This window comes from Ursus arctos, unplaced genomic scaffold (assembly GCF_023065955.2).
Source record: "Ursus arctos isolate Adak ecotype North America unplaced genomic scaffold, UrsArc2.0 scaffold_18, whole genome shotgun sequence".
Taxonomy (NCBI): Eukaryota; Metazoa; Chordata; class Mammalia; order Carnivora; family Ursidae; genus Ursus; species Ursus arctos.
The window spans coordinates 51,777,109-51,805,032 of record NW_026622852.1 but is presented as its reverse complement, the minus strand read 5'-3'; positions in this window follow the sequence as shown (position 1 = coordinate 51,805,032).

Here is a 27,924-nt window from a genome sequence, read left to right as displayed (position 1 = left end):
AGACCCTAACACCCTCCCAATTGTCCCTCCCCCCCATCTAGTGGCGCCCTGCCTTGGCTCTCCTACCCACTGATAGAGGTCTCCTCTCAACCCTAACGGACTCCCCATTGATCCAAGGTGTTGCCACCATATTAATCAAAGCCATAGTTACCAAATATCCTGGATGTATCTGGCCCCTATTCAAGCCTTACATAATGTCTTTATTTCAATAATCTGTGAATGGGATATATGATTAACCAGAGATTAAGGTGTTTTCTGAGATAATATTGCTATTAAGTGGCCGATCTGAGATTCAAACCTGTGTTCCCTTTATTCTGCCATGTTGCTTATCTCTGCAGTACTCTTGACATTTCCCAGGGACTCTTGCCTCCCACCCATCAGACAGGCCCCAGAGTTTCAATGCTTTGCCAGCCTGGACTCCAGGGTTCGCCATGCCACCAGGAATTCTAATATGAATCCCAGGATCCTGGCCAGCTCTGTCACCTCAACCTGGTCCCACCTGCTCTAGAATTAGTGTGTTATGAGTTTTTGGTGACTACCTGGCAACTTTCCCTATTAAAGAATGTGGTCATTACAGGCACCCAAGTCTCTGACTCCTTTGAGCAAAGCTCTACCTGAAAGTTTATCATATCAAAGAGTAATTGTAGTACTACTAGTCGTAGTAACAATAGCAGCTAACATTTACTTCTCTCTTACCATGGACCAGACACTGTGTTTAATGCATTACATACATGATCTCATTTATCTTCACCACAACCCTGTGAGTTAGAAACTATGGTATCCATTTTACAGGTGAGAAAACTGAGGCTCAGGCAGGTAAAGTTATTTGTCCAAGGACATTCAGCTTATAAGGGGCAGAGCCAGAATTTGAAACTTGAAAGCCTGCTTAGAAGTCGGTTAACTTTGTTTGAATGCTTTATTTCTGCACCTGGGACTTCCTATATCATTCAGACAAATGATGTTCTAAAGCAGTGGTTCCTCAAAGCAGTTCCACAAACCTCTGTGTCTTCAGCACGAGCAGAGAGCAGAGGGGCTTTATAAGATGCAGAGGCCCAGGATTCGGTACACTGAGGAATCAGGCAGCCCACAGTCTTTGTTTTGAGTAAGGTCCTCATGGGGTCTGCTGATGAGCCAGGTTCCAAAGTAGGGCTCCTTTGCCACTCAATGATATGGACATTGGTTTCTTTTGTAATGAGTCCTATACTAATAAATATAAGTACAAGAGAAGCAAATGACTCAGCATTAATCACTGAAGGATTTTTATACATGTGGCAATTGAGGAGGAATTTCTAAACAAAGATGGCAATATCACGTTCACGATTCAGAAAGCAGTGACTATCCGTATGAGAGAAAGAGTCAGAAATGACTGATAAGAAAAACATCCAATCCTAATAGATTTGCTGAAGGAGATGCACCAAGGCCAAGAACCTGAATAAGTCATTCACCCAGAAGGCAAAACAATTAGTAAATCAGAGAATGGGAAACTACATAAATAATTTTTCCAAAAAGACAAAATAATAAGATACCTTTTAAAATCTGCTAAATTATAAAATAAACATTTTAAATCTTTCCACAAAGTAAAAAGCATGGGTTTTAGAATTAGTCCTACCTGGGGTAGACACCAACTTCCCCCCTCTCTCCCCAGCTGTGTGGCCTTAGGCAAGTGACATGATCCCTCCAAATCCCAACCCTCCCACCTAAAAGATGAGGATCATAGTGGTGGTAACCTTGCAGGGCTGTTGTATTAACTGAGACAACAAATGTATAGCCCAGGCCATGGTCCCCAGTGGGCACTGGTTGATATGAGCTGTGGTCAACCCCTATACTGCGCTGCAAAATCGTGGCAAAACTGTTAAGTGGGTCCACAGCCTACCTGTTGCTAGAAAATTGTGTCACAACCAGATGAAGGACTCAGACCCAGAACCCAGGGCCCAAGCCTCCCACAATTTCATATCAGGCCAGCCCCACCTACCCACAGTTCATCCTCCTCCTGCCACCCCAACCTTTTTCCCCGTTGCTGCTTCTCTCTGGTTCCCATTCCTGGCCCTAGGCACATCCATCAAAAAAGGCTCCTAAACCTGGATGGGAAAATTGACTTCCTTCTAGATGAAATAATAGCATTTCTTTCCATTGTGAATGTAGCATTAGCAATACCCTTGACTTTGTCACCAGCAGAAATCACAGATGTTTTCATATCACATTACAGTTGCTGCAGATTTCTCAGAATATCCTTTATGCTTATCACTGCCTTGAAATCATGACAGTTATTAGACCCGCCACCAGATCCTGCTATTTAACACAATAAAAAAGCACACATATTGCTATATCACAAATTTTTATATTTTAATAATTATATTTTAATAAATTGGTTTCCTTTCTAATCCTATGTATATTATTTTATGCATTTAAAAACTAATGTTCTGGAAAGGGACCTACAGGCTTCCCCAGACTGCCAAACGGTCTGTGGCCTATAAAGGGTTAAGAGCCCCTGCCCTAGGACCTCTGCAGCAGGTCCCATCACTTCCTCCATTTTGCAAATGAGAAAACTGAAGCTTAGAGAGGTCAAGTCACTTGTCCAAGAGAGCCCAACTAATGAATGATGAAGCATCAATTTGATATTGGCATTCCCTAGAACCAGTGCCTAACCAGTGCACCACCTGCTTCCCCTGCGGCCTTGTTCTGGGGGGCTGAGAACACAGATACAGGTCTACTATAGCCCTGGTAGCCCCAGAAGGGCCCAGAATAATGGCGAGACAGACCCTTCTATAAGCCAAACACAGGATCATAAGCTGATGCAGCAGATGCCCTAGGGTGATTGCTCTTTGGGAAATGGGGGACCCAGAGTAAGCCAAGGCTGAGGTGCAGTGGACCGACCCAAGGGCACAGTTAGGGTGTAGTGACTTCTGTGGCTAAGTGCAGGTGGAACTGGGGATAAATCCCTGCAGGCAGACCCAAGAGAGAGCCCCAAGAGTCCAGCCAGAAAAGAGAAGGTTGTGTCCAGGCCTGAGGGCTGAGGGGCCAGGGAGAGGATGGATGGGACAAACTTCTAGCCCAGTGCCTGCAAGCCATTTCATGTGGCTGTTAGAGATTCAGCAGATTGACTGAATGACAGACTAACTGAATGAATGAATGAATGAACAAGTAGGTTCAGCCTGAACCAATCAAAACCTGGACTGGCTAGGGGTGTCCTATGGGAGCAGAGCAATGCCCACCCTCCCAGCCAGTCATTACATGTTTGTTGTGCCAGGAGGGCCTGGCACGGGTCTCCTCTGTCTTCACTCCAGAGGATAAACTATTTCTCTCACCCTCCAAAAGCCTGACCCCTGGAGACTTTCCTCTGGGGGAACAGAAATCCAGAGCTGAGGGAGCCAAGCCCCTCAGGTCAGGGTGGCAAAGGTGAGAAAAGAAATGTGAACCCCCTGGCACCCCAAGAGCTGAATACTCACTACTTGCCCCCTGCAATATAACATTTCTTCTGTGGGAGCCAGTCCTCAGTGTCTGGACTCCAGACTGCCTACAACTGCCATTATCAATTCATTCGTTCATCCACCCAACCAACCATCCATCCATCCATCCATCCATCCATCCATCCATCCATCCAGTCCATAAGACTTGTTAAGAGCTTACCACATGCCAGAGAGTGTTCTAGCACTAGGGAGACAGCAGTGAACAAAAAAGACATGGTCTTCATTCTCATGGGTTTTAGGGGGTCTGGGTGACAAGGTGGGAGCAGACAGCCAAAGGACAAGTGAATGAATGAATAAGAAAGGAGTTATTCACTTGGTGGTAAGCTCTGAGAAGCCAATTCTGTCAGGGTGATTAGACAGAATGATCCCCCACTACCATTCATTTCTCTATCACAAGGTACACAGTTTTGCAAAACATTTAAATCACACCTGAGGCCAAACCTCCCAAAGTTTGCAGAGATTAATTGCATTAAATCCATCACCTTTCAGTAATGCAAACGACCATTCTTAGCCTGGATAATCTTAGCAAAGAAGGAAACCAAAAATGATATCCAGGTCAGACCCAAAAAAGGAAAGACCTTGAATTGCACTATTCTTAAAAGCACTTAAAAGGAATTGAATTAGAACAGAGACAAAAAAAAAAAAAAGAAGAAGAAGAAGAAGAAGAAGAAAAGAAAGAAAGAAAAAAAATGGCCCCTGAATCCAACTCCCGCTGACACCAAGTTAGAAAAATAGCTGAAGGAAAAGGATGTAGCACGTCAATCAAGATAAGATCGTTTTATTTTAAAAAAATGAGAAGCCTTTTGTTTTAAGAGGAACAGGCTGGTAATTTGGAGGCGCGGAGGCAGCGTCAGAGCGAAGAGCTTTCATATTTCCAGACAGAAAGGATTTGGCTGCTGATAGAGAAGTGGAGGGTTGCATAATGAGATCCAACTCTGTTGAGGTTCCCATTCCCAAAGAGAAGAGGGGATCTCAGCCGTCTGGCTGATTGATGGAAATCCAGGTAGGGCATGCCGGAACAGGTATGTACAATCTCTCCTGTGTTGGTAATCAAAGTCGGCTGAATGAGACTCCATCTTTTCTTTCTTATTCCTATGTACCAATTTGAGGAGCTCAGATGAAATGTGTTGCATTACACCGGCACCAATAAGTCACACTATCTATGTTGTGACACACCGAATATTACTAATTGTCAATCACAAACCACAAGTCTTGTCAAGGCGCTCCCTTCTCAACGGGCTGGTTCAAACCTGAAGTGATTTTTAATCAAGTGTTAATAATACAGCATCTGTCAGTGGACGGTGGGTATCAGGCAATCAGAAAAAGTGAACATATGACATGGCAAATTTTAATGTTTTCATTTTCCATTCTTCCCAATTATCGGTGGGATTTCTGTCAGCCTGAAAAGTGCACTGACATTATTGCTGGCGAACTTCACCGTAGAAAGAGGGAAAGGCGGCTGTCAGGGATTCCAGGGCAAGGGTGCCCTGCCCCGCCCTGCCAGACGGGGTATCCCCACCCCCTGGGAAGCACAAGGGGGCCTGCGTAGGCCTAGGGGGAGAGGGAGGCTTTGGGTCTGGGACAGGGGAGACCCCCCCAAGCTCACCTGGATATTTGGAGAGATGGTACTGTTTCCATCAGGGGGGTACAAGTAGTAGGAGGAAGACAGCTAAGCAAGAGCTCCTCATACACACCTACCCATGGGGTACGTATATATTTCACCCCCTTCTGGGGGAGCTGCAAACTCCAGTGCCCAGGCAAGGACTGGATCACAGTGCTCCAACATGAACAGGAATTCACTGGAGTTCCAATTTGCTTTTCCTTTCCCCCTTTTCCCATATTTCCCATGACACATGCTCAGGACTACAATTCTACAAGAACATGGAAGGAAGAGGCAAGGGAAAAAGGGATGGTATGTGAGGACCTTATACCTTACTTATATGACCTTGCTACTTTCCTCCTTAAGCCCTGCATGGGACCTTAGCTGGCTCATGTCTTCCCTTCTCTCATGCACTAGAGCCAAAAGTTGGAAGGGACAATGCTGGGTGTCTACCCACCACCTACAATTCTGATATTTGACCATGCAACATCTTGAACATCCCCAGCAATGGGACATTCATTGCCTGGTTGGGTAGTCCATTCCATTGTTACTCAATTCTGGTTGTTAACACCTGTCTGTAACTTTTCCCCCCGCTTTGAGCAGGGAACAGGTGTGGACACTGCTCTTGTCCCCTGGATGAGCTGACTTGCTGTCCTGTAATGGGTTTGGGAGGTAAACCCCGGGTATGGAGCAGTTCTTGAGTCAGCCTGCTGGATATGCCCATTCAGCAGGACTCCATCCTGTCAGCCCCCAGTAGGCTTCTCCACCCCTTCTGGCACTGGCAACCACTGGGTCCATCCTGAAGATCTTCCTCACCTGGCCTCCACAATGCCATGAGCTCCCCATTCCCCTATTTCATCCCTGGCTGCTGCTTCTCAGTCTCTATTCCTGCCCATCCCTTTAATGTCGGGGTTCTTCACAGCCTGGCTCACTTCTCTGCTGACATCACATAAAGTATGGGCAATCGTATATCCCATGACTGCTCTCTCTTTTTTAAAACATCAACAAGTTGAAGACCTAGCCCAGATTTCTCCTCTAAACTCTACCCAGGTCCATAAATGCCATATCACACACGTATCTCCTCCTGGTGTCCCACAGGCACCTAAAATTCAATTTGTCCCAAAGGGAATTTTTACTCCCATCTCCCAGTAGAACTCTTTTGTGGACTTCCCATCTTGGTGAAAAGCACCACCACAGTGTCTCTAACTACCACATCATGAAACCAAGTCATCCTGGAGTCTCTTCTTTCCCCTACCCCCATGTCCAGACTGGCCATCACTCCACTCCCTGATGTCCTCCTACCCTCACCCCTCACCATCCTCCTGGCCATGCCTCAGCTTGGGCTCAGAGCGTTTCCCCTGGGCTGCTAGAGTCCCTGCCTCTTGCCACTTTCCTCTGGTCCATTCTCTACCCAGATAGCCAGAGTCACATTTCCAAAACTCAGCTCAATACCCTTCCAGGGCTCCCTAGAGCCTGCAGAATAGAGTTCAAACTCTTGAGCATCTGTGTCCCATCTAACAGAGGAACAGAAATAGCCATCTCACAGGGCTGGGAGAAAGTGAATGACATGATGTGTATGTAGCAAGCACATGGAGGGTACTGGACAGTCTCCAGTTTCCCTCTTTGATCACTCAGAGGGACTAATTTTCCATGCTGAAAAGAATGCATTTGTTTGCCTAGCTATTTTGCCAGTAGATGGTGAGAGCTTGTCACCTCAGTGTGTCCTGACCCAGCCTAGGACAAGACTCAAGATCTGACTCCACATATCTTCGTAAATAGAACTAGGTAAACCTTATATTTCATTCTGGGGAATCTGAAGCTAATCCAACCCTCCAGCCTCACTTTATTAAAAACAACAACAATACATTGTCATCTATTACTGTATAACAGAAGATTCCAAAACTTAGTAACTTAAAACAATGAATAATTTGTTGTCTCACAGTTTCTGAGGGTCAGGCTTAGTGGGTGATTCTGGCTCAGGTTCAGGCCGCGCTAGGACGACAGGCAGCTGGAGGCTCAACTGGGGGTGGAGGGTCTGCTTCCAAGGCTCACTTATGTGGATGTTGGTCTCAGTTCCTTACCTGTGGGTCTCTCCATAGGTTGCCTAAGTGTCCTTGTGACATGGCAGCTGGCTTATCTCAGAGTGAGTGATGAGACAGAGAAAAATCGAGATAGAAGCCAATCTTTTATAACTTAATCCTGGAAGTGACATACCATCGTTCTGCCATATTCTACTGGTCACACAGACTGGTACATTGAGGGGGTGCCACACAGGGGAGGCCACACTAGGAGGTAGAGATCATTGGGGGCCATATTGGAAGCTGGCCACCATACCCAGTTTGATCCCCATATCTGCTTCCAAGTGACGCTTGACTGTTTGCAAAATCCAGATAAATACAATTTACCACTTGGAAAATAAGGCCAGAGGAGGAAGAAGCCCTCAGAGCAGGGAGGCCAGAAATCCAGGTATGCCATGTGAGAATGCCTCTAATCAGTGGACAGCCTAGGGTAAGCCTCAGCTCTGCCAGGCCTCAGTGGTCACATTTGGATAATGGGGATGAACTAGATGAACTGAGGCCTCTGAGATGCTGTGGCCCATGGGTCTCGGCTCTAAGATGGTACTGCCCAAGGGCTTCAAGTTGCTCTGGGTGATGGCAACATCATTAGAAGAAGTTCTCTCCTTGAAGGGACCACTTCACAGGGATGAGCACCGCCCCATCTGGCCGGTTGTGGCCCTCCATCACTTTGTTTTGGAGCCCCAGAACATCAGCTTTCACATCTCTTCCTCACATGTGACCTGCTGTACAGAGGTCAGAGAGGTGACAGAGGAATTCTGGGAGTTGGGGAGGAGAGCAGAAAATTATATTATCTGCCAAGACCCCACCCAGTTAGGTTTGCCAAGTCCTCCCCCAAGGGTCTGCCTCTCTAAACTCTGCACCCTAGCCTGAATAGGGAAGAGGTTCCAAGAAGAGTGTCTGGAGAAAGCCTTGCCATCAGGGACCATTGCCTGCTTATCTGCTGGGTCAGTTCATGCATGCTGCCCTATCTGCCTTGGCTGCCCAGCTGCAGCTGCTTAGCTGCACCCCAACACAGCCCTGTGAGGGCCCTCTCCAGTGCCCAGAAGAGACACAGAGACACAGAGTTTCACCTCACGGAGAGCCCATCTGGTTTCTACAGGCTCTGGCCATCTCAGATGGTGGCCTGTGCATGCAAATGCACAAGTCCAAGAGCACATGTGTACATAGTCACACATGCATGGCACACTCCTGCACACTCACCCCAGATACTCATACTCCAGACAGGCTCAGGATGGGTGAGAAGCATTGAATCAGAGCTAAGTAAGCAGGAGCACTTAAGCTTTGAAGTCCATCAAAGCAGAGATACTTTAAAATAAAGGGGGGAAACAAAAGAATTTATAATAAAAATAATAAATTGGCTTTCATGGGAAAAATCAGAGCTTGGTGGAATTCTTACAGTCATTTTATAGTTTAGGATTGTTTTTATTTTGAATCTTATGTGCACCCACCCTCCACCCTTTTTAGTGCCCAAGGCTCTATAAGTCCTAATCAGGTCTGGATGAAGGGGGAACAATGCCTCACTCCACTTTGAATCCCCAGCCTGCTGCCCTCTCTATCCTCACATGCCACACTGCTCCAGCTCAGCCAGGGGCAATTCTTTCTGCAGAATGGGCTCACACTGTGCTCCCAGGGTCCTTCCCTCCATAGTGGTCACCCACTCTGAAGGCACAGCTGCCACCTCTGAATAGAGTGCAAATGGATTTATTACACTGAGATGCAATTTTGCTGCCTGACCTTGGAGCTGACCCATCATTACTTACTAAGTTGAACCCAGACACCTCATTCTTCTGCTTGTTTGAATGAACCCTAATGGCCTTGTGTCTGTTGGGTGAGTTGGGGGAGGGGGATTCATTAAAGCACAGAGCCCTCTCAGGCACAGATGGGGATGAATCAATAGGACTCACCTGGTTGGAGGGGCATTGAACCAAATGCCTTAGCTATGTTGTCAGAGTCCTCTGTCTAGGTTTATTACCACCATCATCGGGAGTGTCCCTTTTTAATGGTCTGGCCATCCCAGAGCAGAGATCTCCTCAGTCCCACAGCAGAGATGAGCTAGGCTGGCATCTCTGAAGAGACTGGGAGACATAATGATTGAGAAATAAATAGAGGTTGCAAAAGGCTTGAAAAGAACCAAGCCTCTGAAGATTAGCTTTCTGTTTTTAAACTAAACTCTCTGACTCCCTGTCTCTAGAGCCAGCCCCATCTGCTGCATATCATTTCCTCCAGGACAAACCCCTGTACACTGAGGACTCAATGTCTCAGACCTGGTGGGGTCTTTGTCCTCAGTTCTAGCCTGAGAACATGAACAGCCATCAGCCCACCCTCTTCAGGTCACCAGCTCCACCCTGCTTGGTGCTGGCTTAAGGTTTTGCTCAGGCACATGTTTCCTACACTCAAGGAAGTTGCACTGGTTGGGTCTTTTTGGCTGAAAGTAATAGAAATACACCCAAGTGAGCTTAAGTAGGAAATGGAAATACAGTTTTAGAATCCAAAGATATATCATAAAACCCAACGTTTTCCAGGAGGACTCAGAACCAGGAACTGGGCTTTCTTGCCTCCTTGTCTTTGCTTCTTTCTTCTCTCTCCCTGCACACCAGCCTTCCTGCTTATCCAGCTCACAGGGGGAGAAGACAGCTGTCCCACATCCAATGTTGTAGATCCAATTATCTACCAACATTATCTGACCTTCCTATAGTCTAATTCCAGATTCACAGAGGAGCAACTCTGACTTACTGAGTTGTGGCCCATCAGCTATGGCCAGTAGAACCAAATAGCATTGATATGGCTCTGGAGACCCACCCCTGTGCCTCAGGGAGCAGTTCTCAGAGAAGAGTAACCACTGTGATCTAAGCAAAAGGTTCTGCTGACAGTAGCAAAGCCAGGACACAGCCAAGGCCACTGCACTGTTACCACTCCATGACTATTCCACACCTACAGGGAGAAAAACACCCTTATGGGATCAGGAAGACTATTTCCTTTTCAGCTCTGATCATGTTGCCATCTTGGGAAATAAGGCCACCGTCTCTACCATTCATTGGGGGATGGTAGGATGGAGCTTCAATAAATATCGGAAATACCATCACAAAGGTTCAAGCTGGACTTAAGAAGTCAGATGGATGATGCCAGAGAAGTGTGGCTTGTCCAAGATCACAGAATGAGTAGGTAGCTAAGGCAGTACTAGGACATGTCTTTGCCTCTCAGTCTGGTATACTGTCCAATGATAAATAAGCTGCCCCAGCAGGAGGCATTCTCCATGACAACAGTGAGTTCAGAAGTTTTGCCAGAGACCCCCGACAATTGCTGGAGGCAAACTAATGACTGTGCATCTCTGATGATGAATATGTGAGGGTATTTTAAACCTGGAGTATTAGAGGGAATTTAGCAGGGAAAGGGGGTGTACCAGAGCCTTGATTCAAGGATAAGCCCCATCTTACCCTGTGAGCCATTCAGGAAAAAGAGGGAACACACACACACACACACACACACACACACACACCACTGTGTACCATTTAATCAAGTCTATAAACCCACAAAGGTTGAAGGCACCCTACAGATACTCCAGTTGGGATAGAAAATTCAGATTTCTCCTCTGAACTAAAAAACCTATGTAAAAGTGGGGATGATTCTCTGGATTCAGAGAAATCAGTCTGGCCCCAAAGAATCAGTAATTTTCAAAGGAAAGCACACCATCAAAATAAATCTACATCGAGCCTTACATAGGAAACCGGGGATGTACTGTATGATGACTAACATAATATAATAAAAAATCATTAAAAAAAAATAAATAAATCTAAAACCCTCAAAAGGCTGCTAGCCTTCTTCAAAGAGATGGCAACGTGCTGGGAGCTGTCCAGAGTGCTAACGAGACTGGTCCTTTCTCTAACCAAGCCCCAGTCTCTCTTGGCATCTGCCCTGAAACTTGCCCCGTGGGTCTTGGTTCAGCAATAACCCCACAGGGTGTTGGATCGTAGAGAAAATGGGCACAGGTTGTCCCCAGTCACCCACGACCAGACTCTGGGCCAAGAGGACCCTCTCTTTCCTGACTCCTTCCAGGCTTCCCCCTCAGAACCATGCTCAACCTCACCAGAACAATGTCATGAATTTTTCCTCCTTGATGAACTTCAAAGTCTTTTAATGACTCTTCATAAAGGAACAGTGGGGCCAAAAGTTGAGCAAAGGAGATGATTAAAGTACCTTATTAAAAGCAGCCTTGTAGAATTCTCCACATGAAAGCAAGCACCATTATGAGGGCTTATCCTTATAAATGACGCTTCGCTTTTGCGAACATGCTGAAACCTGATTAGAGTGACAAGCACTGACTGATACTGCAAACCTGTTAATAACATGAAAATTAGAAGAGGCTCATGCAAAGAAGGGAGATTAATTTAGCCGGAGTACATCTCGCGCAAATTGCAAAGTTGTGAATATGTTCTCAGATAATGAGCCTTCCCAGTCATCAGCTCACTTGTCATTTTCTGTAATTAATGTTAAGGAAGACGCCTTCCTGATGGTTCGTATTACTCATATACCAAGAAAATTTCTTCAGAGAAATAATTTACATTTATTATCATCGGTCTGTTTGTGTGGTTTATTTCGCGCCGGAGTAATTTATTGCAGGACCGTTTGCCATGCCTTGATTAGTCGCTCGTCAGGACGGGATGTAATTTTTTTTGCTTGATGGCGACGTCTAAAACTTGACAGTGGTGTAACACTCCTTCTTGTCTCTGGGTGGGTTTTTTCACTTAAATAAACTTTGGGGCTGAGTGCCCCAGGCTGTCTTCCTACAAGAATGAGGCCTTGGCACACATCTTACCCGCCTGCTTCCAGGAGCAGCAAGGGATTCAACACTGGGGTCCTCGGGAAGTTTCTAGGCCACCTGCCTCATCTATGGCCCTGGCTAGAGCTTGAATTCAAGACTTTATGCCACCCTTTCTCATTCCATTCCTGTTCAGGGTGAAGAGAGGTTTGCTTCTTGCTCTCAACTCCACACTCGTCCTGCTATTTCTCTTCTCCCTCAGGCTACCTTCTATTGGAGATATCTCTGCAATTGCTTTTATCCCCCCATACCTGGCTGTATTTTTCTTTCAAATGGCTAAATGTAAGAGGAAGTGCTGCAGAAGAGTTTTTGTTTCCAAGGCCCGTGAAATCTTTAATTCCATCTTGAATTTCATTCTCTGGTAATACAGCACCAAGGAATATGTCCAGGAAACTCACCAATCCCACCCCCATGTCTTTTTCAGGTCCCACCAACCCCAGAATGCTCAGGAGGGGTGACTTGGCAGAATAAGAGACCCTTATAGAACGGACCTGAATCCATCTCAACAGGACACCTTTTGCTCTGGGCTTATACCCTATGCATTCTGAGTTCTCAAGAAGCAAGGCAACCAGTGCCATGGCTGTCTGGGACAAATCTTCTACCTTTCTCTCTGTCTGGTTTCCATCACACTCAAACAAAATGGCCCTCATGGATGTTAGAGTGTACCATCCAATATGCTGAGCTCTTTGGAGGTGGATCTTTACAGCCAACGGAGGTAGATATTATTGAGACTCTTCTACATGTGAAGAACCTAAAGCTCAGGGACATCAAGCAATTTGTAAGAGTTCAAGGCTAATGCAAAGAACAATGATCATCATCATCATCATCACAACTAATGTTGACCATGTGCCTACGTGTCATGTCCTGTGTTTGGGTTCAATCTCATAGGAGATAGGTATGATTGTAATTCCCATTTTACCGATGGAAAAAAATGAGACTCAGAGAGTTTAACTCAATTGCTTAAAGTCTCAGCCAGTATGCAGTGGCGCTGGGTCTGACATCCTCCAAATCTCATATTCATGCCCCATCCAGTCCAATGCCTCTCCAGAAACACTTTACCCCAGCCCTCTCAAAGTGATCTCATCAGAGCCCTTAGGCTTCTTTCCTCCCCCTCCCCTCAATCACTTCATTTTCTTCCCCAGGTCCAAACTTGAGAAGCATCCTGCCAATCTCCCCAGCAGGGGTGTCCAGGCCGTGAAATGCACAAACAGAGGCAGTTAGTGTGAGTTACTGACCCCTGCACTGCAAATGAGGCAAACGATACAGATCAGGGTTCGCAGACAGAGATAATGATTTTTTTTATTGGACGTCTTCATCCCGAACCAGTGGCATGGCGCTGGGTCGGCCAGCAGTGCACCGCCAGTGTCGGTTAATGATAATCTATATTTATAAAACAATAGTCCATCAAAGTGGGATGAATATTTTAGAAGCCGCGGACAAATCAAATTGTCTTTGTCAAATGGACGCATGCTCTGGAGCTGAGCGTGTTTTATGGCTCTTTCTGGGGTAAGAAGCAAAGGGTTCTTCTCACTGGCTGGAATGTGACTGCCTTCCTCATTGGGGCTGGGAGCTGAGGACTGTGTTTCCACTATTTTAAAAAACCCAATGAGCTGTGGAGATTGACATTAGCGCCAGAAAATTGTACTTTGTTTGATGAAGTTAGCAAATAATGTATGAAACAACATATGCGGTGTCTTTGTGGGAAAGAGTCCATTTATACTTGGAGAAATAAATTAGTTCCTCTGGAAGTCTGGGTAGGAAGGGAGGGCAGGAGGAAGGAGGGCAGGCTGGGGGCCCTGCACTTCAGAGAGGAGATGGAGCAGGGGCAGAGAGGACAAGATGAAGAGGGGTAAGAAAGGAGCGTCCTGGGCCTGGACACCTCCAGGGCAGAGCTCCTATGGCGGAACATCTTTCCCCAGAGTCAACCACAAAACTGCTCTGCCACAAAACCAGCTGGGTAAGTCCTATCACCTTTCTGAACTCCCATCTCCCCATGTATCCAATGGGGAAACCTCCTCCATGGGGCAATTACTCTGAGTCAAGTCCCTCCCAGTCACCGGTACACAGCTGGACTATAAATGAATGGGAGTTCCCTTCCTCTGTCCTACAAAATGGGACCCATCTAGCAGGAACTCTGGCATCAGCCTGCTAATATCTGAGCTCTGGTCTCCACCTACTCAGGACAATATTTGCAAAAGTAATAGCTACCATTTACCGAGGGTTTTTCACGGGCCAGCTGCTGTGCTAAGCACTTTACACACACCTAATCTTCTCAAGGCTCTGTATCAGCACTGCCCAATAAAATATACCCAGAGCCACATAATTTTTAAAAAGTAAAACTAGGTGAGATTGCTTTAATAATATATTTTAGTCAACCCAATGATACAAAATACTGTTTCAATATACAATCAATATTAGAAGTATTGAGGAAGTATTTAACATTCTTTTGTTTATACAAATGTGTGCATTTAACACTTATAGAACATCTCAATTTGAACCCACCACATTTCAAGTACTTCACAGCCTTGTGTTGCTAGTGGCTCCTATATTTGACAGCCCAGATACAGAACGCTTCCATCATTATCAGAAAGGTCCATTGGAGAGTGCAGTCCTAAAAGATACATATAATTATTATCCCCATTTTCAGATGTGGAAAGAAACTTAGAGGAGCTCAGGGTCACACAGCTGGTAAGCAGCAGAGCCATGAAGCTGAGTCTGTCTGTCACCAAAGCCTGTGCTCTTCTTAGCTTTACCATCTCCAAAAACACTCACTCACCTCCATCTGCCTCCCCCAGGGTCCAGGTACCAGCCAGCTGACCTCTGACCTCAACTGCTTAGGACATCCTAACCCTCGGGAGGTCTAGAAACATGGCAGAGAATAAATGTATCTTGATCATCTGCTGCTGCTAACCAAACCACCCTAAAACTTAACGGCTTAAAACAGCAACCATTTCATTTCCTATGACTCTGTGTGTCAGGAATTAGAGCAGGGGTCAACAGGGACATCTCAGCCCTGCTCCACATAGTGTTGTGGCTGGGGTTGTTTGAAGTAAAAACATCTAGGATGGTCTCACTCACACAGCTAGGGCCTTAGTGGGGATGGTTCAAATGTCTGGGGGGGCTGGCTGGGACAGCTGGGTGCTTCTTTACTGAGACCTCAGTTTTAATTCCATGTGTTAGCTCCTCCTCCAGCAGGATGACCTGCACTCATTTACATGGCAGCTGGCTCTTCTCTGAGCCTATATGGATGGTAAAAGGCCTCTTTAGGCCTGAGCTCATCAATCTCAAAACATCCCTTCTGCCATATTCTACTGATCAAATCAAGTCAGGCAGCCCAGCTTCAAGGATGGAAAAATAGATTCCATCTCTTTAAGAGAGGAAGAAGTGTGCCTACAGGGATGGGAGGAACAGTTGATGGCTATATTTGCAGACACACTCTCACACTATGTCTCTGGGCCATGGGTACAGGAGCTAGAGTTGGGGGTACATTGGCCCTGACTCACCCCTGCTGACCCTATGAGTGCTGTGCCCTGTTGAACAATCTACTGACATGTCAAGTGGAGAAACTTTCCTGGAGGAGAAGAGCCATAAGCACACTGAGCAAGGGCTAGGGTGGGGTTGTGGGGATGAGGTAGTTTGCTAAGCTCCTCCTCCAGGGATACCAGAGGTGAGTAAGAGTCTGAGGACCACCTCAGAGAAGGAGACAGGAGTCACAAACAGAAGGTCTAGAGGGTCCTGGAAAGATGAGTTCTCCACAAAGATCAGCAATAAAAACTATAGGATCAAAACAGCCTAGAAGTTTCTTTTGGAGCAGCTAAGAAAGAGACAGCTGAAGATATGATCACCCAGTCCTAGGTGAGATATCCATGGACAGAGGGAGTAAAATAGGCTTGAAAGTAGAAAGCAAAGTGAGTATTGAAGTCCATGAGAAGAAAATTGAAGGTGCCTAGAAACTGGTCCTTGGCCTGAGAAGTAGACCCAGGACATGACCACTGGAAAGTCCATTATATTCCTTGCCCTCAATGAAAAATCATTAATTAATACTTAATTGTTTCTTTGTGTTCTCCATTTAAGATGTAAACATAATCATTTCCTTTAAACTCATTCCAACCCTCAGTATGATTGCCTCCTGAGCCCAGAATTGCCCACTTCTAGAATGATAAGACTGGGATTGAGGAGACTGAGATGCAAGACGGAACCTTCTAAAGCCAGAAGCAACCTGTGTCCAAGTCACATCTGAGCTTTAACACCTGAGAGGATAAGTGATGAGGAAGACCTCAGACGAGGCTTGTGGCTCCTAGCCATTGGGCAGATTGCAAACTTTTCAGAGGACTGGCCCCCTTCTCTCACTCCACATACGTGCCCCTGGATGTCTGTCTCCCTGGAGTGCCTGGTTCCTGGTCTTAGAATGGCCTCATAACCATATTCATCCACTCTTCTTCATAGCCATTTGGCTGTGGTTTTTGGGTCCACAGAACCCCTGAATGCTCCTGGTGTTTTTTAAAGATTTTATTTATTTATTTATTTGTGTGTAAGAGAGAGAGAGCACAAGCAGGGGAAGGGGCAGAGGGAGAAGGAGAGGGTGAAGAGAAGCAGACTCCCCGCTAAGCCGGTAGCCTGATGCAGGGCTCGATCCCAGAACCCTGGGATCATGACCTGAGCTGAAGTCAGATGCTTAACTGACTGAGCCACCCAGACACCCCAAGACTCCCGGTTCTTACCAGCTGCCCCCCTCTGGACTCCAGGTCAGCTGCATTTCCTGACTCCTGTTCTCCCCATCTCCCAGCACCTGGGCAGTGGCCCTGTGGCTCTATGGCTGACTACGTTCACCACCCACTGTCTTTTGGCTGAGAAGTCTCCACTCAGCTCATTTTCTCTCTCTCCCTCTCTCTCTCTGTCTCTCTCTTCTCTGTCTCTCTCTCTCTCTCTCTCTCTCTCACACACACACACACACACACACACACACACCAATGAGAACCCCAACTCCCTACTTTGTTCCTGGCACAGAATGCAGAATGATCTAGTGGTTATGGATATGACTGTTGGTATAAATAGAGTTGGGTTCAAATCTCGGCTCATCTTTTTAATTTCCTGTAGTACCTATGCAAATTGCTGACCTTTCTGAGTTTCTGCCTCCTGATCTGTACACTGGAAGATAGTAAGGATAGAATGCATAGCCTGTGCTCAGCAAAGTGCTTAGCATAGAGCAAGTACTCAATAAGTGTTAGTAATTTTCATAGGAACCCCTCACTCTTGATTCATCAAGGACTGCTTGGAAGTCTAGAAAATTATTAGAAACTATCTCAGCAGGGCCATGTCCACCTGACACAAGACCTGGAGCAGATGTGTGGTCAGTAAACAAAAGAATGAATAAAGATCTTTGCAAATCTTTCACAAAACATTTCGACGACAGATGGGGATGGCCTAGGCATCCTGAATGCTGCCTGCCAGGTTGAGAGACAGAACCAGGAGTTACTGATTTGTCCTGTTTCTTAATTTTTTAAAACTTTAACTCAAGTTCAGTATAGAAAATTCCAAACTTCTATATTTATCATAGATAATGATACTGTACAAAATTATACTAAAGTAGAAGAAAACAATATAATCAGCCTCATCTACTCTACTCATCACTTCAACAATTCTCAATTCAGGGAAAATCTTATTTCATCTACAACTCCCACTCCTGACTCCTAGATAAGCTTGAATCAAACACCAGACATCCTATCAACTCATTTGACATTTCAACTGTATCTGCAGAAAAATTTTTTAGTGACCAAATACCATTATCACACTTAAAAACGTTAATAATGATTATTTACTATGACAAAAACCAATCAGTGTGTATATTTATCGAATTGACTTACACATCTTCCTTACAGTCTATTTGAATTAAAATCCAAAAGTCATACATCACAACTGATGAATGTCTCTTTGGTAACTTTTAATCTGTGGCTACTGCTTCATTTTTTCATTTCCTTTGCAATGTTTTGTTGAAGAATCCAGATCATTTGACTTGTAGAACATCCCACTATTTGGATTTTGCTGTTGCATCCTGATGGTACCATTGAGTATGGTCCTCCATCCTCTATATTTCCTAGAACTTGGTAGTTGATCTAGAGGTTTGGTTGGATCTTATTTTAATTTTTTTTGGCAGTACTACTTCATAAGTAGTGTTATGTATTTCCATCGAAAGATATATGTCTGGTTATCTTTTATTTTCTTTTGGAAATGTTTGCAGCTATTAAAGCTCATTGCCTAGATCCATTATTTCATTAAAGGTTGCAAAATAGTGATATTCTAATTTATCATTCCTTCTTCACTTATTAGCTGGATAGCTACTATAAAGAGAAATTTCCCTTTATCAATTAATTGATTACCTAATATGTTAATGGCAAGATGAACACTGGACTCCTTGCCTTCATTTACCAGTTTTCAAACTAATGCTAATATCCTCCAAAGGCAACCTATCAATTGTTTGGGTTTTCTTTTTTAGTGTTATTATGAATTCATAGATTTAAACATATTTGATGTGTTTCAATCCATTGCAACTATTATCCTTATTTATAATTATCCCCTTACTGGCCATAGGAGCCCTTTTCAGGTTTGCTTCTGAGTTCTTTTGATACAATCTTAGGAGTCTTTGATATTCCTTTGCTTTCCAGAAAAACAAGATAGTCAAGGTTCATCTTCTGCATTTCCTTCCCTAGACCTGCAATTGACAATTTCTCCAAGAAATCCTGGTTTCTTTTAGGGGAAAATGGTATTTAGAGACCATAATCTGAGTACTAGGGTGCTCAATGCTACTAAGTTGCTCACCATTTTTAGTACTTTTCAGTGGACAGAGATAGGCAATATGGTTTCATTTTTTAATTTTCTAGATAAGATGCATGATGAATTTATACTACTTCCAAGTCAGATTCAGGACCACAAGGTCCTTGTTTAACTTCATAAGTCTTATATCTGTATCCCCTTTCTCTCATGCAAAAACTCCTAGTCCTCAATGATACCAACATAATTACTCATTTGCTTTATTTTACTATACGCACACAACAACCTCAGAATGATAGGACCAACATTTCACCAATAACATGATTATTGAAATGATTTTAATACAAAATATGTACAGCTAAATTCCTGTATTTTAAAGGAATGGAGAGAGTTTCTCTTTCTGTGATTATACCTCCAACTGGAAACACATTTAGGCTCATTTGTCTCATTGCACTTTCAATTTTTAGAAATTGATGTTTTATACATATATAAAATATTTACATGTTTCCAAAATAAAATATAGTAAACAAGGAATATGCAAAGCCATTTGGCCTCTAGCTCTGTCCCCTTTTATTCCCTTCAGGTTTAACTTTAAGAGGCAAATACTATTATTCTTTATTTCCAGATGAGGAAGATGAAGCTTGAATAAGCTTAGTTACCAAGTTTGTTAAGTATTTAAGTTTGTTAAGGTCACATAGCCAGTAGGAGAAAGAACTGGGGTTAAAACCTGGTTCACAGAAACCTCCAGAAGATAGGATTGTATCTTATTTTCTATCACATCCCTAGCACCTATTAGTACAAAACAATTGGTGAATCAATAAATGAAATGTGGGTTGATTACTTTTCTATTTCAAATGGTTTCAGAAATTGTTTAGGGGCCCATGGGAAGAAGTCAGAAAAGGTGGCTTTGATTGACATCACTTCATTTCATGGCAGCAGTGCTCAACCTGGACCTGATGGTGGTTTCTGAGTGAGTAGGCAGAAGTGTCCCCTCCAGGGACATGGAATTAGAGTTCCACTATGACCACTTTTTGTGGTAAGTGACTTCTAATTTTGAACACTCTTGCAGCTGGTCAGGTTACTATACTTTTATAGTATAGACACGTGTTATAGATGAACAGGTATATGATGGTAATGATTTTCATCAGAGACACTGTGTGTTTTCTCCCTACTGTGTGCTTATTGCCTATTGAGCCTGCAATCCTGTAGCTGCCATGAGGTTGACTTGCTGTTGCCACTCTGTGGGCCCATTGGTTTTCTGGAACATGTCCTTGGCCCAATGTATATCCTGTCTAAAACTATTCACTGAGCAAGTGGTAGGCTGGCCAGCACTTGAAGCCAGGTATACCTAATTCATAAGCCTGTGATAGCCACAGCTCTTGATCACGGGCATCCCTCCGGCTGAAGGGCAGGAACCCTGTTAACTTCTGACTTGATGGGGTCTTCGAGGAAGGATCTTGAACCACATTTATGATACCAAATTCCTGCTGCTGGCCTCCAAGTGCTTGGGGGACCCAGTCTCAATGTGTGGCTTTGCCAGTCTTGCTTAAAGTGCTGCTTCATCCATTGCCCAGAGACCTCTTTCCCTGGGCTTCTCGGATGCAGACTCCCTTCTGAGAGCATGGGGGAGGGTGCGGGATGTGAGAAGGAGAAGGAAGGGACTGCAGAATGGCTCTTCTCTCTTTTCTTACTATCTTTAGGGTGAAAACTGATACAAACCAGGCCTTGTGAAGGTCTGACATGCCCCAAACCTCCTGTGGCTGTGAGGACTCCCTCAAACTCAGAGCAGGTTAGTGATTCACACAAAATGCCCCCTCTTCATCACCATCTTGCCCCTCTCCCAAACCATGCCCACTGGCCGAGGACCTGAGCAGTGTGGTGTAATAGACATCACAGTGCCAGGCAGACCAGTCCTAACCTTGGACCTATGGGAAAGTCATTTCACCCCCAGAGCCTTAGTTTCCTCATGTATAAAACAGAGATAAAAGGAACTCCCTGGCAGGATTGGTGGGGGAGTTAAGAGAGGTCCCAAACATCCCAGGTGCCACCAGACTGAGGACAGATGTGGCCCCATCAATGTGAATTCCCAGTTAGATTGGCACTAAGTGCCCACCTGCCATTGCGGACACACACACACACACACACACACACACACACACACGTGCTTACCAGACTAACAAAAAACACATGAGTCAGTGTACTTCCTGTGCGCCCGCCATTCTATGGATACTTTACAAATACTAATTTTAATCCTCACAGCAGTCCCATCAGGCAGGTACTATTAACATGCCTGTTTTGCAGAAAAGGAAAGGAGGTACAGAATGGTGAAATGACTGGTCCAACAAGCCAGGAACAAAATCCAGGCAGAGTGGCTCCACAGGCCAACATCCTGATCACTAGGTCTCTCTGACATGACAATGAGCTCCCCACAGGGTGCCCCACTAGTGCAAGAGTCAGTCCTCTTGGGGTTTCAGCCTCCTCACCACCCCCCCTGCACAAGGGAGGTGTCTACCACATGTCTCCTAGGTTGTCCAGCTGTTCACAGTCTCCAGGGTGAGGCCCAGGGCACAGAATTCTCAGGAGTCAGGAACTGGTCCAGGGTGTCTGGTGGGGACAGGGAGAATGCCAGGTTGCCTCCCACATGGTGGGTGCTCCATTAGTGGAAGCCCCATTGTTGTTGTTTTTGAAATCCCCGAAAGGAGCTAGGGAGTGTCAGAACTGGGATTTGAACCTTCCAGCATGTGGTGTACAAGCTCATGTCTTAACCCAGCCTATGGAGAAGGAGAAAGGCTCCCCCTTCTACCATGACACTAGGTGATGACACTGTCCCTAAGTCCTTCCCTCCCTGAACATGCATGCCATTCTCCCACCAAGAGGTGGAGTCAATCCCCCACCCACTTAGAAACTGGGTTTTTCTGTGACAGCTTTGACCAATAGAACCTGGCAGAGGGGATGTTTGGCCAGGTCCAGGCCTAGTCTTTGAGAGGACTGGCAGTCTCTAATGGAATGCTCACTCCCGGGAAGCCAGCACCATGTAGGAAGTTGAACTATATAACCTGAGACCACCATGTTCTGAGGAAGCCCAAAGGGAGCAGAAAGCAATGCCTGCCCACCTCACTGTCCCCACCATCCCAGCTCAGGTGTCCAACATATGAGTAAAGCAACCACCATGGACATTTCGGCCCTTGTAGATGCCATGCGGAGAAGAGCTAAGACCTCGGACATGTGGTTCCAGGAGGGCCATTCCAGCCACCTCCAGCTTGTCAAGCCACCCCAGCTGAGGCCCCAGACATATAGACCAGAGAAGGGCCATATCCTCTGTGCTCTGCCTAACCCACTAGCATCTTCCTGAGTTCCTGAACCATGAACATAATTAAATGGTGGTTTACACCACTAGGTTTTGAGGTGGCCAGTTATGCAGTGCTAGGTGGTCAGACCTGTGGGAAAGCAGTGTGAGCAGCCGTGCCCATAGACCTGAGCCCTCGTGGTAGCACGAAGCAGAAGCTCAGTGGTTGGAGAAGGGAGTGGCTATTCCGAGCGTGTGGTTTCATTTCAGAACAAATGCCAAGGACTGTTTGCCCAGGTAGTAGACAGGACGACCTAATCCAGTGTGAGGAGCTTATTCAAAGTGTAAATCCCCCCTTTGCAAGCTTTCCCAGTGAAGGTCTCCACTTTGTGACTTCTACTCTCCTGAGGACAGAATTGAGAAGGCCTACTGGCTAAGGGGGTGTGGGTTTGGGTGGTACCTGAGCCCACTTCCCCAGGGTCACTGACACCCCCAACATCCCTCAGACAAACGCTCAACCCCCAGACCCTGAGGATGCCCCCTCCTCCTTCATAACCACGTTTCCTCAGATACCTAGTGGGGACCTCACACACCTTAATCCAGGTGCACCAAACCCCTCTTCCTGCCATGTGAGGTTCCCCCAAGAGAGAGACAGAGTCAAAGATCCAGAGACAGAGAGAGAACCTGACCGCAAAGATGTAGAGGAAGAGACACATAAAGAAAGACAGTCAGACAGAAAAAGAGTCGTACAGAGGGGGACAGAAATAGAGGGGGAGAAAGAGTCTGAGAAAGAGAGACAGAGATAGAGAAAGAAGGGAAACCGAGAGAAAGAGAGAGAGAAGAGACAGCGAGACATAGGCAGAAGCAGAAACCAAACAAAAGTTGGAAAGACAGGATGGACACAGTGAGCAAATTGTAGAAGAAAGGAGAGGGACAAGGATCTGGAGGCCAAGGGGGAGCTGCTCCATTTCCCCACACACCAGCTTCTCCCTTCTCCCCTACTTGCCCCCACTGCTGATTGTTCCTGTCCCCCCACCCCGGCCCCATCTCAGCTCTCCATGGATTGTCTCCGCGCCCCCTGCACGACTGCTCCAGGGTGGACCTGGCCAGGCCCAAACCTCCTAGTGTGGGCTCACTTTACCCAATGCACATCTCCAGGCCCCTCAAACTCCAGAGATCACCCCCAGGAGATCCTAGCAAGCTGCCCTCACCTCTGGCCATCTTTGCCTCACAAAGGCCAGTCCCAGGGCCGGGAACCCCTGTCACCCAATCCACTTTCCATGGCTCCAGGGAAAGTTCCCTGGGGCACAGCAGCTGTGGGCTGGGAGAGACAGAGCCACAGCAAAGGGCAGCAGGGGGTTCCAGCTAGGAGGGTCCAGAAAAACACTTCCTAGGGTAGGTCTCCCCCTCCCCCTCCCTCCAGCGGACGGAGGTGTAAAACCAAGAGGGTCCCCCTGAGCAGCCTCCATAACTCAGCCAGCCAGCGGAGGCCGATATTTAAATCATAGCTTACTTTGCTTTGTGTGAGGGAATTTATTAGCCTACCACATAAATGTTTTATTCATTAGGCTGCGTAAATAATGCATGCCTGTTTCCATGGAGACTTAACCCTTCCACTCCCGGAGCCCTGGCCTGCCCTGGCCTCCCCACCTTTGTATTTGTATTATCTTGCCACTTCCCTGGTTCTGAATCCACACAATAAGACCACCAACAATACACAATAATAACTATTATTATTATTATTATTATTATTATTATTATTACTATCCATCATTTACTAAGCCCTCTAGGAATCAGACAGTATGCCCAGCTTTCTACCCCCATGGTGTCATTATCACACATACTGCCATCTCTCCACTGCTACAGATGAGAAGACTGGAGCTCAGGATGGAGGAGACACTTGTCCAGGGTCACACAGAGCCAGGTATGGAGCCAGGAGTCATACCAGGTGTGACTGACACCAAAGCTCAGCTGTTTAGACTCTTGTCTCCTCTTCTCTGCCCAGCCCAGGTCCACCACTCCCCAGTGTGCAGAGAGGATGCATAGAGGCACCTTGCAGGCAGGAATTCTCCTCCTGCTCAATCTTGCTCTGCCAAGGGCAAGGTGAGCTCTCTCTCAGTGGCCCATGGAATCCCAGCCCCCCAAGGCTGAGGTTATGGGGATCAGCCAGATCAACCCCTGAGTACCAATGTGTAAACTGAGACCCAGAGTGGCATAGAACTTCCCCAAGGTCATACAGCAAATCCCAGCAGAGCTAGCCCTCAAACCCAAGTTCTCTCCTCTGTGCTGCCTCTTCTAGAACCTTCTGAGGTCTTAAGGTGACAGTGCTTGCCCCTCACTTTACAGACAGAAACTCTGAGGCGTTGAGGTTAAGAGCCTGGTGTAGGGTCACTAGCAAATTGGCAAGGAAAATGTGCTGGGAGGCCTGGGCAGGCCCCTTGTTCCACTGGTCACAACTCACTGCTCTGCTCAGTGAGCATGCGCAGGCCCAGGCCTCCTCTGCCATCTCAGCTGCTTGGGAGGCAGCTTCCGCGGGTGCCCATGGGCCCCTGATGATGGCAGTGAGCAGAGGCCACCAAAGCTCCCACGACCATCATCGGGGGCACCCTGCCCCTCACCGGCTTTCTCAATCTGGAAACAGCAAAATCATACGTGAACCCAGAGCTGCTTGTGAAGAAACAGCCCAACCCACTGGTGTCTGCAAATCACACCCTTAAATGTTGCTATCCTTGCTGTTCTCCAGCCCAGTGGTGGGCTTGAAGTCCTCCCCGATTCACTGAACATGACACCACGGCTTGGGAATCTGGCCGGGATGGAGGTAAGCCCTTGATCCCTTCATCTTAACCACTCTTCAAGCAGCCCTAAGAGGGGTACCTGGTTTGCCTCCCTTTCGGGGGAGGAACTTAAGGTTCACAGAGCTAGAGAGACCTGCCCAGGCCAGACAGCTGGCAAATGGCAAAACCATGGAGCTTAACCCAGGTTGGAGCATCTGTCTGTTCTCCTTGCCCAGCCTGTCACTGCTGTGTCCCAGAGGTGAAACATGGGCTGCTGGTGGGCAGCAAACCCCACTGCATTCTTAGTAGGGAAGTTGTTTCCCTTTTAAGTGTCTTTGGACCTTCTGCCCAGGTCAAGAAGAAAGTCTCTGCCTGGTGCTGGCTTGCGGAACGCTACTTCAAACCCACAAATCGCCCTTATAAACAGAGATTGCGACCCAGGTTTGGAGCCCTCTGCAGGCTGCAGGAACTGGCTGGAATTTAATAACCCTATCGCATTTTCATTATAGTTATTTTTATGGTTGCCTCCGTTCATAGCAAGTAATGCTGGTTTTCCACTTAATAACAATAAGGGTAATATTGTATCTAAGATGTAGATGGCTCTTACAATCTGTCTGGTGTTGTTCTGAGCTTTGTATATTTTCACTCATCAAATCTCCAGAAGACTTTATGGGGTAGGATCATTATAATCCCTGATGAAGAGATAAGGAAACTGAGGCACAGGATGGCAAGTACCGTCCCCAAGTCACACAGCTAGTAAGTGCCTGGGGCAACTTTGAATCTTTCATAACCATAGTGCTTCCCACGGTAAGGTAAATTTTCCTCTCAAAATAAATTATGATAAAAGTGAAAGGTCAATTTGTAATATGCACTCAGAAAATAATCAAATGGGGAGTACGTGGACATTGCAAAAATCATAAAGGTGTTTGCAAACTCAGCACTGCGGGTGGGCTTACACACCATGTCATCTCCCATGAGCTCCACCCCCTGGGCTTGCAGCCAATGAGAACAGGCTGAGCTTGGGACTCCGTATGCCCCACAAGTGGGGCACAGGAGTGGTCAGCTATCCTGAGCCCAACGTGCAGAGGGTGAGGGGAAGGCCCTGCCTCACAGGCACTGTCTTGCAGACTCCTCACAGCTCCCCACAGGTAGGTCCTATCCTTGTGCCCATTTTACATGTGAATGAACTGAAGCACATGGGCTTAAGAACCGCACCCTCTCTCAACAATCCCCAGGGCGGGGAGCCAGGGTTTGAAGCCTGGCAGTCTGGCTTCAGAGCCCTTAGTACATGACCACCGTGCTACATGGCTCAGGTCACAGCGGTCGCATCACTGGAGCCCGTGATTCAGCTGTGCCCGTGACCATTCTTTCTCTGGGCTTGTCCTTTTTTCCAGCCAGTGAATTCCCATTCATGCTTAATCTGCTGGGAGTGGACTAAGTGTTTTCATATCTGCAAAGAAAAGAATTGTGCTGCTCCCTTCCTCCCTTGGCTGGGAGGAACCAGCTTGGTGGACTCTGTGCCTGAGTTCAGTCCAACACTTGGTGTCTTCAAGTGGCAGGTGCAAGATGAATGTGTCAGTGTTGGGACTAGAGTGAGGGGAGTGAGGCGCCTAGCAGGCAAAATGTAAGGAAGCCTTCGTTCACCCTCAGGTGCTGACCCTGCTTTTGCGTGTGACAGTGAGGGCTTCCTTGCATTTCTCACCCTGGCTGCTCACTCTCGTGCCCCAGGCATCATCTTGGCGTCTCCAGTGGATCACTTTCACAGGCATGACCCACATTTCCCTGGCACGGCCCCTATACCCCCACATGCACACTGGTAGCTCTGGGGTTTGGTGGGGGGGTGGCACAAGTTCCTGAGATCACCCACCACACTCTCCTGTTCTGCCTTGCTGAAGTTTGTGTCCCTGCCAAGGGGCTGCCCCTGATGCCAACAAGGCTGTAAGCCCTCCTGGCACCAAAGGACCTCAGCATCCCCTGTAACCCTCAGTGAGCTGAAGCCATGCAGGGCTCATGCCTATTTGCGAGAAAGGGTCTCTCTGGGCCCACACAGCTCGGCCAATGGCCCAAGTCACCAGCAGCCCCCATGGAACTGGTCCTTCAGCTCCTAGCTGGATGCCACCTCTCCACAGTTCAGCTGTGAGTCCATGGTGTCTAGAGGTGACAGATATTCTTGTCTCTCACCCTCAACCTATTCATACCAACCTCCACCTTCCCCTTAAGGCCACTGATACAGGCTGAGGACATATCTACAGGCTTCAGGCACACCCAGGAGTACTCACATGGTTACCACACACTCACGCAACCATTTACCAAATGCTTTAGACTCTGTCTAGGCACAGCAACTCCTGAGGAAAAAATGGCACTATCTCCATTTTATAGGAAAAACCCACCAGAAAAGGCCAAGAACTTGTCCCAGGTCAGAGCTTTTAAGTGGTGGAGCTCAGGGGCAATCCAGACCCAATTCTACTGCACTCTACTATTTGTGATTAAGAATGAGAATCATCCTGACCCCCAGGTTCCCTTAATCGGTTGGCCTTCACAGTGACACAAAGCCATGCTCTTCTCTCCGGGGAGTGTGAGAATCCCCAAGCCCTTTCAGCCAGAAGAATCCAGGAACTCCCAGAAATCTGCAATGGTTAACCTCCTCTTCAAATCTTCTTGCTGCATGCACACCCCCTCCAATTCCTCCTTCCCCCTAGCAGCCTCTACCTGCCACTACATTTCCCCACCAGCTCAATGCTAGTCTCTGGCCCAAGTATTCAGCTCCTTAACTGAGTCAGGATAACCAGCCCATATGGGACCCAAACACTGCCAGGCCCCCAGAGAGGGCCACAGTCCCACCTCTCAACCCCACTGCATAACCCTTGTTCTGCTGTCCCATTGTACATCGGAGACTTTACAAATTCAGCCCTGTGTAGTCTTTGAACCAACCCTGACCATGGTAGGAAGCGAATCCGGGGGCCCAAAGTGTCAGAGCGCCTTATCACCATCAGTGAAGTCTCAGTGGCAAGGTATATTCTGAAGCCTTCCCATTCCCACTATGTCAGCCCCACAGATGTGACCAGTCCCCATCTGTGTTTCTCTGCCCAGCATTCCAGCCTTCTGCTGGGCATGGCACCCTTTCCCATCCCTGGT